The 16988-nt window shown below is 40.8% G+C and overlaps 1 protein-coding gene and 1 long non-coding RNA gene across 8 annotated transcripts in view; one reads left to right on the top strand and one right to left on the bottom strand.

The window, feature by feature from the left end:
• LOC119233393 (uncharacterized) overlaps positions 1–15359 on the top strand; it is a 76013-nt gene extending 60654 nt beyond the window's left edge. Inside the window, exons 4-5 of the long non-coding RNA XR_005122386.2 lie at positions 12828–12985; positions 15187–15359. This is a non-coding gene — a long non-coding RNA (uncharacterized LOC119233393). The remainder of the gene's footprint in view (positions 1–12827; positions 12986–15186) is intronic.
• Positions 1–16988, bottom strand: part of CNNM2 (cyclin and CBS domain divalent metal cation transport mediator 2) — a 145111-nt gene that overhangs the window by 101044 nt on the left and 27079 nt on the right. The gene's annotated exons all lie outside the window — the stretch shown is intronic.

A 16988-nucleotide genomic window follows, 5' to 3' on the forward strand; every position in this document is an offset into this window, starting at 1 on the left:
TAATATAGGAAATAAGGGACAAAAAAAGCCGTAAGGATTTTTTAACTACTGGACATTTACACTTGAATCAAAATCTCATGTCAATTCACTATCTACCATACCCACACGGTATCGCTACAATTACTTATCCAGTTTCTGTTGAATGCCACTGAGTAAAGAACTAAACATCTGAGGGCAATACACAATGTTTTCAAACAGCTCTACTTATCTTAAGCTGAAATGGACTTCCTTGCACTTTCACATTGGTTCTAGTTTCAGCTAGATGTCTCAAAAATGCTCCATCACTACCCACACTTAAAAAATCAAATGCATGGGCCTCCCCGGTGGCGCAGCGGTTGAGTGCAGGGTTGCGAAGTTGGCCGCAGCCTCTGCAACGCTGGTTCGATCCCTGGCTGCTCCCTGGCCACCACAGGAGGGTCCCACATGGCGCGCAGACCTCTCCTGCCGCCTGCTGCTCCCCTCAGCAGTGTACTTCGGTCCTTCTGCCTGCTCTGCTCCCCGCTCTGGCTCTGGTGAATTCTCTCACCCTCCCACGCTTCTGACTGTACCCAGTGCTTGTATAAATAAATAAATCTTTAAAAAAAAAAGAGTATAAACAAAACAAACGAACAAATAAATAAATAGATAGATAGATAAATAATAAAACATGCCTCTATAAAAAAAATAACATTAAAAAAAAAAGAATATCATTTAAAAAAAAATCAAATGCATAATCTTTGTAATCTTGAGATTACACTGGCAAGATATGGATGATAATTTCTCTAAGAAAATAGGACAGGTGACTATTAGGGCCAGTTTGTGCCCTATAAACCAAAATAGGCATGGAACACTACAGGTTAATCAGAGCAAGCACAGAGCCAAGTCCAAGGGCAAGGCATAGTTTAGGCAGAGGGCACCATAGGTATAAAAAACTGTCAGTCTCCAAGCTGAAGGTTACCACACCCAACTCTCAACATGCCAACCATCATCAATCATGTGAGATTTCTTCTCACTTGGGAAGAATGTTCACATGCTCTTTAGAGAACTAGGAAAGTCCAATTTTTTTTTTAAAAGATTATTTATTTATACAAGCACTGGGTACAGTCAGAAGCACAAGAGGGTGAGAGAATTCACCAGAGTGGGGAACACAACAGGCAGACCGACGAAGTACACTGCTGAGGGGAGCAGCGGATGCGGCAGGAGAGGTCTGCGCTCCATGTGGGACCCTCGCCGGTGACCAGGGATCGAACCAGCGCTGCAGAGGCTGTGGGCATCTTCGCAGCCCAGTGGTCAACCACTGCGCCACCAGGGGAGGCCCTAGGAAAGTCCAATTCTGCTTTTCCTACTGTACCTTGTTAAGCTGTGAACAGATTCTACTGTAATTTAAAAATTACCATCAACCTGATGGTAATTTAAGAACCAAATCAAATACAAGTTCTATTGTAGATTAAGTCAAAAATGCTTACCTAACCATTAGGAGCTTCTGGGTACTTGTCAAGTTCTTGGTCATGATGCTGATGGAGTTAAAGGCTAGAAAAAAAACATGGCTAAGAGCAGACTTAAGAACCTAAATGAGAATCTGAAGTGCAGGGCAACCTGTCAGTCAAGAATGAGACAGGTCTTCTGGCTTATTCAGGGCCATTCACTTAGACACAAGGAAGAACAGATTTCCTATATTCAGCTCCGATGTTGAAGAACGTGATAGACAAAGAAGCTTTTTGTAGTTTGGCTGTATCACACAAAATATAAAGATACAGAGTAGGATTTCTAATTGAGTTAAGTGAGAGGATGGGAAGGAAAAACACTTGTCTCAGAAAGAAAAAAAATCCCTATTCAAATTCTTTAAAAAAAAACAGACAAAACAATCTAGAGCAATTTAGAATTCTCAAGGTCTGCCAAGTTTTCTTACACAAAGCAGGAATTTTGTCCAGTTGCTGCAGAAAGAAAAAAGAGAAAAAAAAAAAAGATTTTCCCTTTTGTGTTTCCTTTTCATGTTTTAGAATACATTAACAAAGTTCAGTCATTTTTCTGGCATTAACAGAGACAAGAATTCAAGAAAAGATTATCACAATTATATTTAAGTTACATGCTAGGTTTGGATTGTTAAAGAATTATCTTGGTCTAGAGAGAATACTTCCTAAGCCTTGTGCACATATTTCTTTAAAATTACTAATCATATCAAAATTTTTTTCTGCAAAATCCTTGTGAACATAGAAATTTGGAGCTATTGCCATAGCATAAGAGATTTGGATGGTCTTACTGGCTACTGAGCGCTACAATAATTGTTGTTTATATTAGTGTTACTCTGATTCTATTAATATGTAACACTTTTTAGAGTCATCTTTCTCTTCAGTTTTATTAAACTGATTGATTTAACCATACTGATTGTATGGCCACGAATGTTTTAACCTCTCTGGCCTTCAATGTTCACCCATAACAAGTATTTACTGAGCAACTACTACTGCCAGTAGAATTTACAATCTAAATGACTTATAAAATGAAAAGGCTAGACACTAAGGTGTCCCTTTTAAGATCTAAAATTCCATCACTGTATAATATAGTATGTATATTTATTACTGTATATATAGTTTGTATACATATTACATTTATTACATAATATAGTGTGTATATTTATAATATAGTGTGTATATTTATTATTTAGTAATAAATATATTTATTAATTTATTATTATATATTATATTTATTACTGAAACATCAAAAAAAAACCAACAGAAAGATCCAAAATTTGTCATTAGGAAATATAATATTTAGATCACATACCTGAGGCTGTTCTAAGCCCAGGACCAAATATATAGCTCTATCACTAGTTCCTGCCCTAATTATCAAAACCAATCTGTGTTAAGCAATGGGTCACAAAAAATATCAACCTCTTTGCAAATTATGAAAGGGCTAAACAGAACTAAACATCATAGATTGAAGAATTTAGTCAGGGTCACTTGTAGAAGACTTCTATATAACTTGTTAGTTTTAAAAATGTTAATTTAAATAATGTTAATAATCCACACTCAAAACTGTATACTGTTTAATTTTGCTGAAAGCAATTCCTATCACACAACTGTATTGCAACTCATTACTGAAGTGTTTAAAAACCCATTCTACAAATACTTATCTGAAATAATAAAATACTGTCATCTAACTCAGGACTAAACAAACCTTCCTATACACCAGTCAGAACACACTTGTTTCCAGCTGCTTACATGTTCCAGAGTCATACTCCATTACTTTTTTCATCACAAATACACTGATGAAAAAAATTACTTTTTTCTGAAAGCCCTAAAGCCACAAAAATTAAATACTAATCAATGCTTTTCAGTCTTGATTACACAAGGGAATGTAGCCCAAAGGGGAGCCAGCTTATCTCTTCTGCAAATTGGTAATGTTTTTCCTCTCTCCTCTGCCTAATTCTTGGAGGAACGTACTTCACATACAAAGAGTCAATAAAAAGAAAACTAAAAATATTTCATATTCCTGAGATTTAATCATTGTGTTCATTCAGCTGACAAACATTCACAGTGTACCTTAACTGTGCACTGTCAAAGCAGGCCCTAGCCTAGGTTAATTCTATGATACACGTGGTCCTTGTCTGCAAGGAAGCTGAAGGTTTAGTGTGATAAACTGTTATCAAATAAGTATCCAGGGTGATACTGTGGAAGAACCTCCCCTAATATAACAAAAAAAAAACCTGCCTGTGAACATGGCATCTAAATAGATAGCTAAAGGATGTCAACTATCTTAAGTTTTTGCACACTTGTGCAGAATAATTTTTTTTTTGGGGGGGGGAAGTGCCGGGGGGGGGGCCTTACCAAATAACTATAATTTCAAAATAGGATGGTTTAAAATATATAGATGGGATATTTATTTTTATTTACTTATTTATTTATTTATTTTTTGTGGGACCCTCGCCAGTGGCCGGAGATCGAACTGGCGCTGCAGAGGCTGCGGGCAGCCTCGCAACCCAGCGCTCAACCGCTGCGCCACCAGGGGAGGCCCTGCAGATGGGATATTTAAAATATAAGAAAAGCACTTATGCATATCTGCTTGCCACTGCCATCACCATGTGAAGAACACACACTGGCTAGACCCTTGAAAAGGAGGAGACACATGAAGCAGAGCTAGGTCACCCTAATTATCCCAATCCAGACCACCCTAAATCAACCTTAATCAACCACCTTCCAGCCAAGGTCAGCACAGTCCCCTAGCCAACCACCTCGACATACAGCCAAGAAGCACTTATACTGTGTACAAACATGTCAAGTATCTGTTATGTTGCGTTATTTTGGCAATAGTTGACCGATAACAAAAGATCTAGAATATTTACCACTCCTGCATCTTTTCTCTGGAAACTACTTAAGGATAGATTCTCCTAAAAAAAACGAATACACCAAGAAAGACTGATATGGGATCCACAGTGGAAGGATTTAACACAGAAAAAAGGGGAATTCTTGATTTGACCTGTGAAGGTAAAATTCATGGCAACAGGCCAATGCAGTCCTACAGCTTTGTCAGTTCTAGGAAAAAGCCTCCAAAGTGACTGAGAAAAAAAAAAAAAAAAAGGGCGTGATATATAGCCTGATGTGTCTTAGACTTTAGTGAAGCACACGAAAATAAGCTAGAGATGTGAAGTAAACAAGATGATTTATGGACAATTCCAGGAGAAAAAAAAAGTTGTATAAAATGTAATCATGATGCATTTGACTCACGCTGAAAATCCTTAACATTCACAATTACATAAACACTCAACATGTTAGTTTGATGTAAGAAATCAGGGAAACATGAAAAAGTAACATCTGAAGACATCGGAATGCATGTCTTCAAAATTTTTAAAAATTATACTGAGAGGACAGGAGAAGAGTGTAGTCGAGGGCCTCCCTGGTGGCGCAAGGGGTTAAGACGCAAGCCTATGAAGCTATCTGCATCCACTGCAGCACGAGTTCGATCCCCGGCCAGGGAGATATCCGCATGGTGCGGCAGACCTTTCCTGACTTGCCTGCTGCTCCCCTCAGCAGTGTATTTCAGTCAATCTGCCTGTTCTGTTCCCCACTCTGTCTCTGGTGAATCCTCTCACCCCCACGCCTCTGGCCTGTACCCCAGTGCTTGTATGTATAAATAAATAAATCTTGTAAAAGTACTACCATTTTGCCAGCCCAGCTCTGGAGTTCAGGTCTCTTACATAATCTTTTCTTTTTCTGACTTTTTACAAGCCATGACACTTTTCCATACTCAGTTACCCTGGCTCTAGTATATCTTTAACTGTCTGAATACTGGACTTCACCTGGCCTTGGTTCTGGTCTTTCTTCACCTACACAATGGAGGAAAAGGACTGAAGCTGCCTGGTCCAAGTGATCTCTCACTCACCTGCCTGTAACAGAGGGCTCATAAATAATAGATCGATTCCTATGGATTTAAAGAGTATTTCTCAAATGCGAAGTTTTACAAGAAAAAGGATCCCCAGTGTTAATTACGAAACCAGATACTTAGAAACCAAATATTTAAAACACTTAAAAATTAAATACAAGCTATGAAAATGATATTCATATTAATGACACCAACCTAATGAGACAGGTAGTCATTCTGCTGAAACTAAACTTCTATTCACAATGAGAATATGGTGCCAACACACATATTCTCACCACTTCCTTCTATTCCAGTAGCTGAAAGTTCTCCATCTGCCCAATGTGTTTTTGCAGCCATCGGACATGAAACTGCATTCGATCAAGTCCTTTTCTCATTAGCACACAAGTGTAATCTGGTACTGAGCCAAAAGTGATGCAGCAGGGCTTAGTGACTATGTGACCACCCATACGACCCAAGGTATACTTATGTTAATATTGGAAGATAATGAAAATAAACACAATTAAAACCTGTTTTCACAGAACTCAAGAATCCTGAGGGTAAGTTCCCAAACAATGAGGGAACTCCAGTTTGAGAAACGAACTAATCCCAGTTGAAACAGAAGCATCCATGAGAAAGTAACTGGTAAATTATGACAAGTTCTTAACTATCACATACTTACCACCCTACAGAAGAACAAATTTCCCGAAAATTACTTTTCACGGGTGTTAGTTTTCCTTTTAATGTTTTTCTTAGGGAGAGAATAATACAAGCAGCCTCCCTGTATCCGATACCCAACTCGACCAACTACACACAAAGGTCTTATTAACCAAGACAATGGCATGAAGAGGTCACCAACATCACCTCAGAGAAGTGCCAAGGAAGGCAATGAAAGAAGGTGAGGGGCTATTTATTCAGTCCACAAGCATTCATTAAGGCCCTACCATTCATCCAACCCAGAGAGTATAGAGACCAAAATATCAGGCCCATCTTCGTGAAGTTCACAGTTTAGGGGGTTTGAAGCAACCAACCAACCACAAAGCAGTGTAATATACGCTACAACAGGCAAAGGAAAGTACCATGGTGGCCACCTATCTGGACTCGCAGACTAGAAGGCTGAAATGTGAAGAATTGAGCAGAAATTTGCCAACGGATGCAACTGCATTACTCTTTACTGAACTTTTTCGCTCCCTAATAGTAAGATTCGATCCACTGTGTGTTCTCTGTCTTAAAATCTCATATCACTCTAAAGGTTTTACAAATTTTTTTCATTTTTATTTATATATTTTTACATCGTTGTTCATTTTTGCACAATGGTTGATTTCTCCTCTCAGGTGTTGTCCCTGCAAAATTACCACCACCAAGACACCTGTGAACCATCATCATAGACCCTTGTGCTTGTCCCTCCCCTTCCCCAGCTGAATGTCTCCAATTTATAATTTCATGAACACATGCATGTTTTAGACTATTTGGGGCTCAAATTGCTTGAAGATCTTTCAGCTTCTAAAGGCTTCGGTCTGTCTCAATGACCTTATATTCACCTAAATATTACTTTAATTAATCATTCTCTTCTGAATTTCTCTCTTAAGGAGGTTGCAGTTTCTCAATTAAAAGGACTCAGTGAGGTTCTTTCAAGAGAAGGGAGAATTTCAGACTGGAAGTGGCCCACAGTGACACTTGAGAGGTTCACCACATGGAGATTCTCATCTTCCCTAGGGGGGAGAACATATTTCAAATTGTTGACTTCATTGTAATTATGATCCCCAAAGTTGTGGCCAAATTCCAGAGGGGCCAATTATAATTCCCCTAAATTCTCTCATAATTTTAATTGGCTAGGTTCTATTACTCAGTAACCCTGAACTGCTGCTTAGCATGTCGTACAGGCTCAGATAGCAACACATTTTATTATTGGAAGGAGTCCACAGAGATCAATCATTTAGTGCGGTGGTTTGCAGGCTGAACCAGAGAAGTGCTTCACAGGCCCTGCCAACACAGACACCAAATTTTAACACACTAAAGATTTCCCTAATTCAGCTTTATGGAGAGCTTACATAAAGCTCCCTCTGCCTTCTCAGTGCACCATGTGTTTTGCAGGTTCTTATAATTGTGTCAATAATGAGAAAAGGCTGTAACTCTGGAGGGTGTTTTTGTTTTTAATTCCAACCCACACAATCCACTGATGTAAAACTGCTCAAGTAGGCTCGCTTTCCAGTTAAAGGGCGCTGCTTTGCTCACTCGGGCACCCCTCTGCTCGGTTCAATGCTAAGGAAAGCTGAAAAGCACCCACTAGTTCAAGCTCTCTAAAGGCATCACGGTCCAGTGAAAAATAAATGAACTTGTTATTTCACAATAATACACTCAAATTTGAGTGATTTAAACTTCTGGATGTTTATTGCCTTTTCAATTTATAATGAGGAAAAGTGAGCAGTTTTGTTAGTGATTCAACTGAAATCCCCTAAAACAAGGCCACCAAATGACTGATCAACCAGTGCCCACACACCTCGAGCAATGGGAAGGTTACTATCTCCCACTCATTCATTTGACAGCTTTCACTACAGATTATTCCTTAAACAGAGTCATGTGCTTCCTCCATGGCTTCCAACCACTGGCTTCAGTTCTGCTCCCTACAACCACAAGGTACAAACCATCTTCCTTCACAAATACTTCATGGCGACCTCCCCTGCCCCTTGTCCCGACCCCAAGTTCTCTCACTGCCAAACCAAACACTCCCTCAATCATTCTTCCTCTATGTATGTGGCCTCTAGTCCTTTTACTGCTCTGTTTGCTACCTGTGAACATATTTCAGAATCTGTATTCTAGAACTTACCTGGTTTCTATGACCGCTTCCACCCGAATACAGAATAAAATAGGACACTCATCTCCCCTAATTCTAAAAACTTAAAAAAAAAAAAAATACGCCTGAAATTGACTTTTTTTTTTTAAAGATTTATCCATTTATTGTATTTATTTATACAAGCACTGGGTACAGTCAGAAGCGCGGGAGGGTGAGAGAATTCAGCAGAGCCAGAGCAGGGAGCAGAGTAGGCAGAAGGACCAAAGTACACTGCTGAGGGGAGCAGCGGGCAGCAGGAGAGGTCTGCACACCATGTGGGACCCTCCTCCAGTGGCCAGGGAGCAGCCGAGGATCGAACAGGCGCTGCAAAGGCTGCGGGCAGCTTCGCAACCCAGCGCTCAACCGCTGCGCCACTGGGGAGGCCCCTGAAATTGACTTTTGATGTCACATCTCACCACTAACCCACACTCAAGGACTGACCAGTGCCCTGAAGTACTACTCAAAGTCACTTAGCCTTAACATCGTCCCGTGCTTGCTTATGTGATTGGTTTTATGGACCAAAATAGTTAATCTTATAACCAGTCCATCCTCCTAGTCTGACATAAGCATGACTGAGTTCCAATTTGTACATGCACATACCCTCTGTATCTTAGATCACTCTTCTTCCCCTCCCATTCAGAGAAAAAGCCTGATCAGGTTACCTATCTTCAGGCTCACACAGATTAACCCACACTCTCCTTCCAATCTCTCCATCTCAAGTCAAAAAGAATCACTTCAAACACGTTTTCACCTGGAATTCAGCTCTTCTTCAGAACCAATCAACAAAAGGAAATATTATTTGGTTGCCAAGGCCTTCAGTGTTTTCCCTAAAACTCCAGTAGCCTGAAAAAATGCCCATTCAAAAGTTATCTTTCACCTCCAGTACTATCAGCAGCAACTGCATGAAGGACATGGATGAGAGAGAAATTGAACCATAAGGGATGGGTAGATTTAAGTAACAGAGGTTTGGTGAAACGGTGGATGAGTAATTCCAGGTAAGGAGTCAATAAGCAAATACATAAAGAATGGGGGGAAAAAAACATACATATGAAAGGCACTGTTGCTTAGTTACTAAAAATTGACATTATGTGAAGAAAAGTAAAAGAAGCTTAGAAAAGTAAACTAGTATTTCACTCAAAAGGTCTGAAATGCCATGCTTAGAAGTCTGGACTTTGTCAGTTATTTGCTATCAAAACTTACTGCATAAAGTAATGACTGAACCAGAAGCACAGTTTAAAAAGATTAATCTGAGACCTCTCAAGAGCATAAATACTAATATAGAAAAAATTTACTGGTGTGTTTTAGATATAGAAGTGAAAATAGATTATCTATATTTCACTGAATCTAAGGCTATTTTAAGATGCCCCATTACCTTATGACAACTAAGAAATAAAGCGCTGCCAAATAAAATATGGCACATTGTCATCCAGATTTTCATAAATGTTAAAATGTAAAACAAAAAAAAAATTGTGCCTTTTACAGTCAATAAAATATAGCCAATAGTTTTGGGTGTTAACACATGTGGTTCAAGATCAGGAAACTATTTTCAGATTACAGTCTTCAGCAACTATTCAGTATATCAAGTGCATGAAATATCCTCAGTCCAGACCGGTTACAGAATCCTGTGAACATAGGTAGAAATGACAGCACTACATTCGTCCCCCGCCCCCTCCCAAAAAAAAAAAAAAAAAAAACCTGCTTTACATAGAGAACAGTGATTTTTCTATCCAGGATTTTATATTAGAATCATCAGAGAAGCTCGACGAAAACAAAACACAGATTTGGACCCCACACCTGATCTACCAAATTAGAGTACGTTCTGAAAAACTGCCCTAACCTATTCTGAGGTGCCACTGATTAAGGATCACTGAGAAGACCATCACACCTAAAACGTGAAAGCATAGAAACCTTTTCGAAGTGCAATCCCAACACAAAAGCTGGCAGATATGACTACACTAAAACATACGACTTCTGAGAAAAATCACCAAAAAGAATAATGCAATCTACAAATACGCATGATGTAAGTTAATGTCTGTAACATACAAAGATCTCCTGTCAATTATAAGAGACACACACCAAAAAGAAAACAAAAAAAAAAACACAAAAACCCAAGAAAAACAAGAACAACAAGCAAAGCAACAGGCAGTTCAGAAATGGTCAGTAAAAACAAGAAATATGTTCAGTTTCACTAAGGTGTGAAGTATAAAAATGAGCTATTTTTCACTTATCAAATAGGCAAAAATGTTAATGATGACTAGTCTGTGTTGGTAAGGCAAACAAACATATGAGCATTGTTATACTAACAAGAATCTAAAAATTCGTAAGTTAAGTGAATTGTTGTAGAATCATGTGTGTGCACATAGAAAAATGTGTACCATACATTATACCAACTAGAAAAAAACTTCGATTTTTTAGAACAACTATTGTATAATTCATTTTTGTAAAAATCTCACAACCCAACTGGTTATGTTTACATCTGTTCAGAAGAAGGCCCCAAGGCCCCCTCCTCGGGTTCCATTAATTTGTGAGCAGGGCTCACAGGAGGCGGTGTACTCGCCGAAGACGGGTGTATTACAACGGCTAAAAGGGTAAAAACCAACAGATGAAGAGGTACCTTGGGCGAGGCCCGTGGAGGCCGGGGCGCGGCACCGCAGCACGCGGGGATGCTCTGGCTCACCAGCGGGAGCTTCTCCGACCCAGCCCTCGGGTCCTCGCAGCGGCTTCATTACCAAGGCGTGACGTTCCTTCGGCCACTGGTGTGCGAGCCCAGTCGCCGCTCCCTTCCCTGCCGGCGAGTGGGGCGTGGGGGTGAGTCTCACCCGCCAACCGTGGCGCTGGCCCGCCTGGCGACCGGCTCGCGTCCAACGAACGCGCTTTCCAGGAGTCGCGCGATGAGCACAAACTCAGGTGCGGTCGGGAATACCAAGACACCTTCATCACGCTCGTCACTCAGGGACCTGAAAGGACTTCAGGGACTCTGTGCCAGAAGCGCGGATGCAGACTAGCGGGTAAATGGAGTTAAGAATCAGGCTGTTCTGCCCCGCCGCCCTGGACGCCCGGGCTGAGGAGCGTTGAGCGCGGCCACGCGCGCCTCTGACTGGGCACACCTGGGCGGGCGAGCGCTGGGAGTGCGCATGCGTCAATGCTCACACCCACGCGCGCCTCTGACTGGGCACACCTGGGCGGGCGAGCGCTGGGAGTGCGCATGCGTCAATGCTCACACCCACGCGCGCCTCTGACTGGGCACACCTGGGCGGGCGAGCGCTGGGAGTGCGCATGCGTCAATGCTCACACCCACGCGCGCCTCTGACTGGGCACACCTGGGCGGGCGAGCGCTGGGAGTGCGCATGCGTCAATGCTCACACCTGCGCCTGGAGGCGAAGGCTAGAAGGGCAGCGCCCCTGAGACCGGACTGCAACTTCCAGAGGCCCACTCTGACGCGAGACCACGAGACGAAGAACGCCAGGGAAAGGCCAGAGAAAGCGCAAAGATTCACCGGGGCTGGGAAGCTTACCAGCCTCCTGCGCCGCGCCCGCCTCCCTGCCTGGCGTGCCCGTGTACCTGCTCCAGCAGTGAAGGCCTGTCAAATCTATCGAGGCCTCGGGGACTCGCTTTACCCGTCCGACCGAATCGACAGTGAACCTGCCCTGTGTTTGATGGCACAAGAGAGACCGAATATACATATTTCCTAGTATACACCATAGTATCACATTATATGATGCCACTTACAGAAAAGGCAATCTAGAGAGAAAGCAGATCAGTGGTTGCCTGGGGCTGGAGGCAAAAGCAGGACCGACATAGTGGGGTGTGGGTGGAATGTGGTAGTGGCACAGGTCTGTAATTATACTTTAAATGCCACTGACACTTCCAGTCGGGGGTTGTCTGGTACAGAAATTATACCTCCATGAGCTGTTTTTGAAAAGGGGGAGACCTCAAGTAGTCCAGTGGCCCCACCTGACTGCCTACAGGTGTGAGCACCCCCCCAGGCACTGCTCATATTCAGTCCCAGTGCTCTGACCTAACCCTCCTCCTGGGCACTTTTCTCCTTCCCACCTGACTCCCAGCACTTTGTGCTCAGGGCTTATCCCAGAGCCCTTTACTCCTAACCTCTAATTCTGTAACAAATTCCTTGAAGGAACTGTGCATTATCCATCTACCTATTTATTACACCGTACAGGTAGCAGGTACACAATTAGTATCTGTAATACTGAGTTTACTAAATCTACAGGATCAGGCAGTCTCAAGAAAACTCTCTTCTATGTTAGCATGAAGAGTGGCAAAATTCTAAACTTAAAACTAATCCACCTCCCACCCCCTCCACCAAAAGCCATTATCTAAATCCCTTCCAATTTTTCAGAAAACATTCTACTTTATTTGTTCCAGATTTTTCCAACTTAAGCAAATATAGAAATCACAAACCATACTTTAAGGCTGAGCAGGAGCAAACCTGGGACAAGTATGAAATCTGTAGTCGAAAAGACAGCAGAATTTAATGAAACACAAGAAAATACGGCTCCATAAGCCTCAAGTAAACCCAAACGCCAATCATCATGAAATTCCCAAAATAGGAAGAATATCACCTCTATAGCTTTGCTGGTGAGATCCTGATTAACATGAGGATCCTCGACTGTGATAAAAGCTCTCTCTTTTATCTTACGTGTAGGTACTACTGCTCACTCTTGCCTGAAACAGAACACAGACCTTGAAGCTTAAGAATGTTCCAGCAACACCACAACTTCTTGAATGCTGGGCTTTTAGCTTGTTGTTTTCATTCTTAAATAAGTGACTTCTGGAAATCATTTGGTCTTATTTTCAAAGAAGGTAAGATTTCTCTTTGAAATCATAATTTGCATCAGATGGAATTTAACTCTCCCAAAAAGGATTCACAGAGATAGGGTACAGAAAGGCCAAACACTGATAAGGATTAAAAAGCTGACTCAAGACTTTAGACAAACAGCTTTAAAAGAGGGAAGCAGACGCGATGGGGGATTAAACGTCATCTACTGGCAATCTTCGGTGAAGAAATCACTGAGATTTTAACGAGTTCAATTTTGAGTGAAACAGCAAGTATCAGTTATGAAAACAGTCTAAAGGGATGACGCCCTGGGACGGAGGCCACTGCAGCTGGGAAATGGGGCTGCCACCTGTCACTTCCCCAGACCTGGAGATCATTGAATGTGTATTAAACAGTAGTGATTTTATTAAGTATAAACTCTCTGCTCTTTAAACATCTGTGATTATATTAAATAAATAGAAACCAATTGAAGCATAAAGGGTTCACTCTGAGAGGGAAAAAAATGTTTGAGGGCATTTCTGACTCTCCATGCTTTAATGGCTGGCTCTCTGCGCAAGCCCAGGTAGGGAAGAAGAGATTTATTGAGAGCTAGGTGTCCGGTGCTTTATGGATATCTCATTTAATCCTCACTAGACTCCCATGAGGTGTTTTGAAGATGAGGAAACTGAAACAGAAAGGTGCAGTAAATCTTAACAAAATAACAAGACTCAGAGCTAGCCAAGAGCAGCGCCAAAGCTCGTTTTTTTCTACCATCAATATATGACACCACCCCTTGGACTTGGTAGTGTGTCCACTTAACTAGCTCTAACTGCTAGTTAATTAGTTACAGGAAAGCTGACCCCACAATGACACTCAATTTCTCCATTAAAGAACCTCTAGTTAAATCCAACTAACTGGATATTTCTTTAACTTTTTAAAAAATATTTATTTATTCATACAAGAGCAGGGGTACAGGCCAGAGGTGTGGGGGTGGGGAATGAGAGGACTCACCAGAGAAAGTGGGGACCAGAACAGATGCATCTGCTGAAATACACTGCTGAGGGGAGCAGCAGGCGAGACAAGAGAGTTCTGCTGTGCCATGTGTGTCAGCTCCCTGGCCGGGGATCAAACTCATGCTGCAGTGGCTGATGATAGCTTCACAGTGCTGAGACTTAACCCCTTGCACCACCAGGGAGGCCCCCTTTCTTTAACTTTTAATATTACTTTATTTCATACAAATAAAATATCATGTCATTGCAGTTGGCAGACAAAAAGCTTCTTGAAGGCAGGCTCGAAAAACAATTGTAGAATGTTTGAACTTTCACCTGAAAGTTTGAACTTTCACCTGAAAGTTCATTACTTCCCTAGAGGATTGATATGCAAACATTTGCCTCTTCATGTATCCTAAAGTAACAGTAAAACTTACAAACACTGGTCCATTTGCTTAATTTTTCTGTCTCTGAGCACTTATCATTTATATTTGTGCATTATTTCTGTGCAAGCTTTAACACCACTACCAGGCTTAAAGACACTTTGATGAGCCCCACGGTATATAGCTGAGCAAGGCGCCACCTAAATGTTTAAATGAAGAAACGAATTTCTCTTTTTTCCACCTACATTTCTGTCATATAGATGCTCAGAATCAATGTGGTTAAAAAGAAAGAAAAAATTCCTACAATAATAATGAGATTCTCCGGGAACAATCAGCCTTGAATCAAAGTTGATTCCTGTCATCAGGTTCTAATTAAGAACGGCAGATAAAGCAGATGGAGAACAGCTTTAATCTTCATGCTAAGTTGATCCTACTCTGGTGAAAACACAGAAAAATTGTTTGGACAAGCCAACTGAACAAACATGAGATTGGATGTCTAGAGGGAAGTCATTCTTAAAGAGTCTTCTTTCCACTAGATGGCTATCTGAACTTTAACCAAGAGAACGAGTCAAAGGGAAGAGATGACTAAATGTTACTGTGCATTCCAGCCAGGCCAGGGAAAGGGGGTGGGGTGGGGTGGTAATGTGTGTGTGTGGTGGGGGGCTGGGGAGTGGGCATCAAAGACAGAGAGGATTCCCCCCATTTGAAAAAGGTTTCCCCTTTTGGAACTACTTACTTACTCCTCCTCCCATTTCACTTGCTCATATCATTTACAAGCAATGTAGAAGTATTTTCATAGAGCTGATGAAACTGTGCCAAAGTTATCATCAAAGAAGTTTAGAGTTCACTTAAAACTGATTTGCGATTTGATTTCAGATGCAGGCTCTCAGGACATCATTATGCCCATCTAAACGTGGAAATTTACCTACATGAAATATTTCATTTTTTACGACTGGCTCCAAGATAAAGGTAAACATTATTAAAGGTCACCAAATAATTTTTCCATTAAATGTAATGCATTATGATCTATATATTAAAACCCTGGCCATCTGAAGTGAAACACTTTAGGTCCGTTCATTCAAAATTCTTATTTTTATACTACTGTTTGTTTACTTCTTTCTGGTTATAGAATAAAAGCTCATTGAAGAAATTTTGGAAAATTTTTAAAACACTTTATTTCTTTCTAAAAATTTTAGTTTTTTCTCTGTAAACATTTTGATTATTACAAAATTTGGTATAAAATTGTAATAATATACATCATGTTTTAAGAATTTTCCCATATTGGGCCTCCCCAGTGGCGCAGCGGTTGAGCGCTGGGTTGCGAAGCTGCCCGCGGCCTCTGCGGCGCCAGTTCGATCCCCGGCTGCTCCCCGGCCACCAGAGGAGGGTCCCACATGGCGCGCAGACCTCTCCTGCCGCCCGCTGCTCCCCTCAGCAGTGTGCTTCGGTCCTTCTGCCTGCTCTGCTCCCCGCTCTGGCTCTGGTGAATTCTCTCACCCTCCCGCGCTTCTGACTGTACCCAGTGCTTGTATAAACAAACAAATAAATAAAGCATGCCTCTTTAAAAAAAAAAAAAAAAAAAGAATTTTCCCATATTATATTAATCATGCTTTGGATAATGCTTATTGAACATTTGAATTATTTCCGATATTTTTCTGGTATGAATAATAAATATTTTGATAACTGTCTTTGTATATAAGTTAGAACATGTCTAAGTTAGAACATGTCCTCAGGAGAAATGACTAGAATAATAATCATAAGAATCCCACTAAAAATGTTTATCGGAAAGGATGTGTCAATTCCCACCAGCAGTGAGTGCCTATCCCCTCAAACCCGGATAAACACTGAATTTTACCACTTAATTTCACAACTAAAATGCTAAACTAGTCACACTGCATTACATCCACGAGCTAAAAGCAATGTAAACATCTCCATTTAACAGGAAGAAAAACATTTCATTAATGTTTTCTTGGTAAAAATGTAAAATATCCATTTACCAGATGTGCTCAAAGTGAATTACAGGGGAGATAGGTTCAGTATTACCAAAAATATAGTTAATCCTGAAATATAATTACATTCTCTTTCTTTTCATATTCTCAGCTGCTTCTCATAAATGAGAGGGGTTTCCTGGCTCATCATAAACATTTAAATATCAGTGAAAACATCAAGATCAAATTATTCAAGGGTTACATTATTTGTTTTAGGGTTACATTATTTGATGGAAAAAGAACAGGGAGACTAAGAAGGGTCTGGTACATCTGGTGGGATGCTTCTGTGTAGCCATTTAAAATTATGTTGAGTTTAAGACACACTTAATATGGAGGGGGGAGACATATAACACTACAATCTTAATTATGTTAAAATAAGTAAAAGATAAATATGCACTGGAAGAAAATGATGTCAACTTTTTAACAGCAGTTTTATCTTTTTGTGGTAGAAGAAAAACAAGTGGTGTTGCTTTCAATAGTTAAATATTGGTTGTTTTATTGCAATGACATTATGCATTAATGCAACAACAACCAAAAGAGAGTTCACAATACAGGAGTTACTGTTCCTCCAATAACCTTTCAGTCCCGATCTGCACAATGTGCCCCTGTACACAATAGTAGGCACATTAAAACTGGAAAGTGGTGATGAAACTCTCAATATACAAAAGTTTTAAATAAAACACAGGGTTG

This window comes from Talpa occidentalis, unplaced genomic scaffold (assembly GCF_014898055.3).
Source record: "Talpa occidentalis isolate TD23 unplaced genomic scaffold, MPIMG_talOcc4v2.1 talOcc4.8, whole genome shotgun sequence".
NCBI lineage: Eukaryota > Metazoa > Chordata > Mammalia > Eulipotyphla > Talpidae > Talpa > Talpa occidentalis.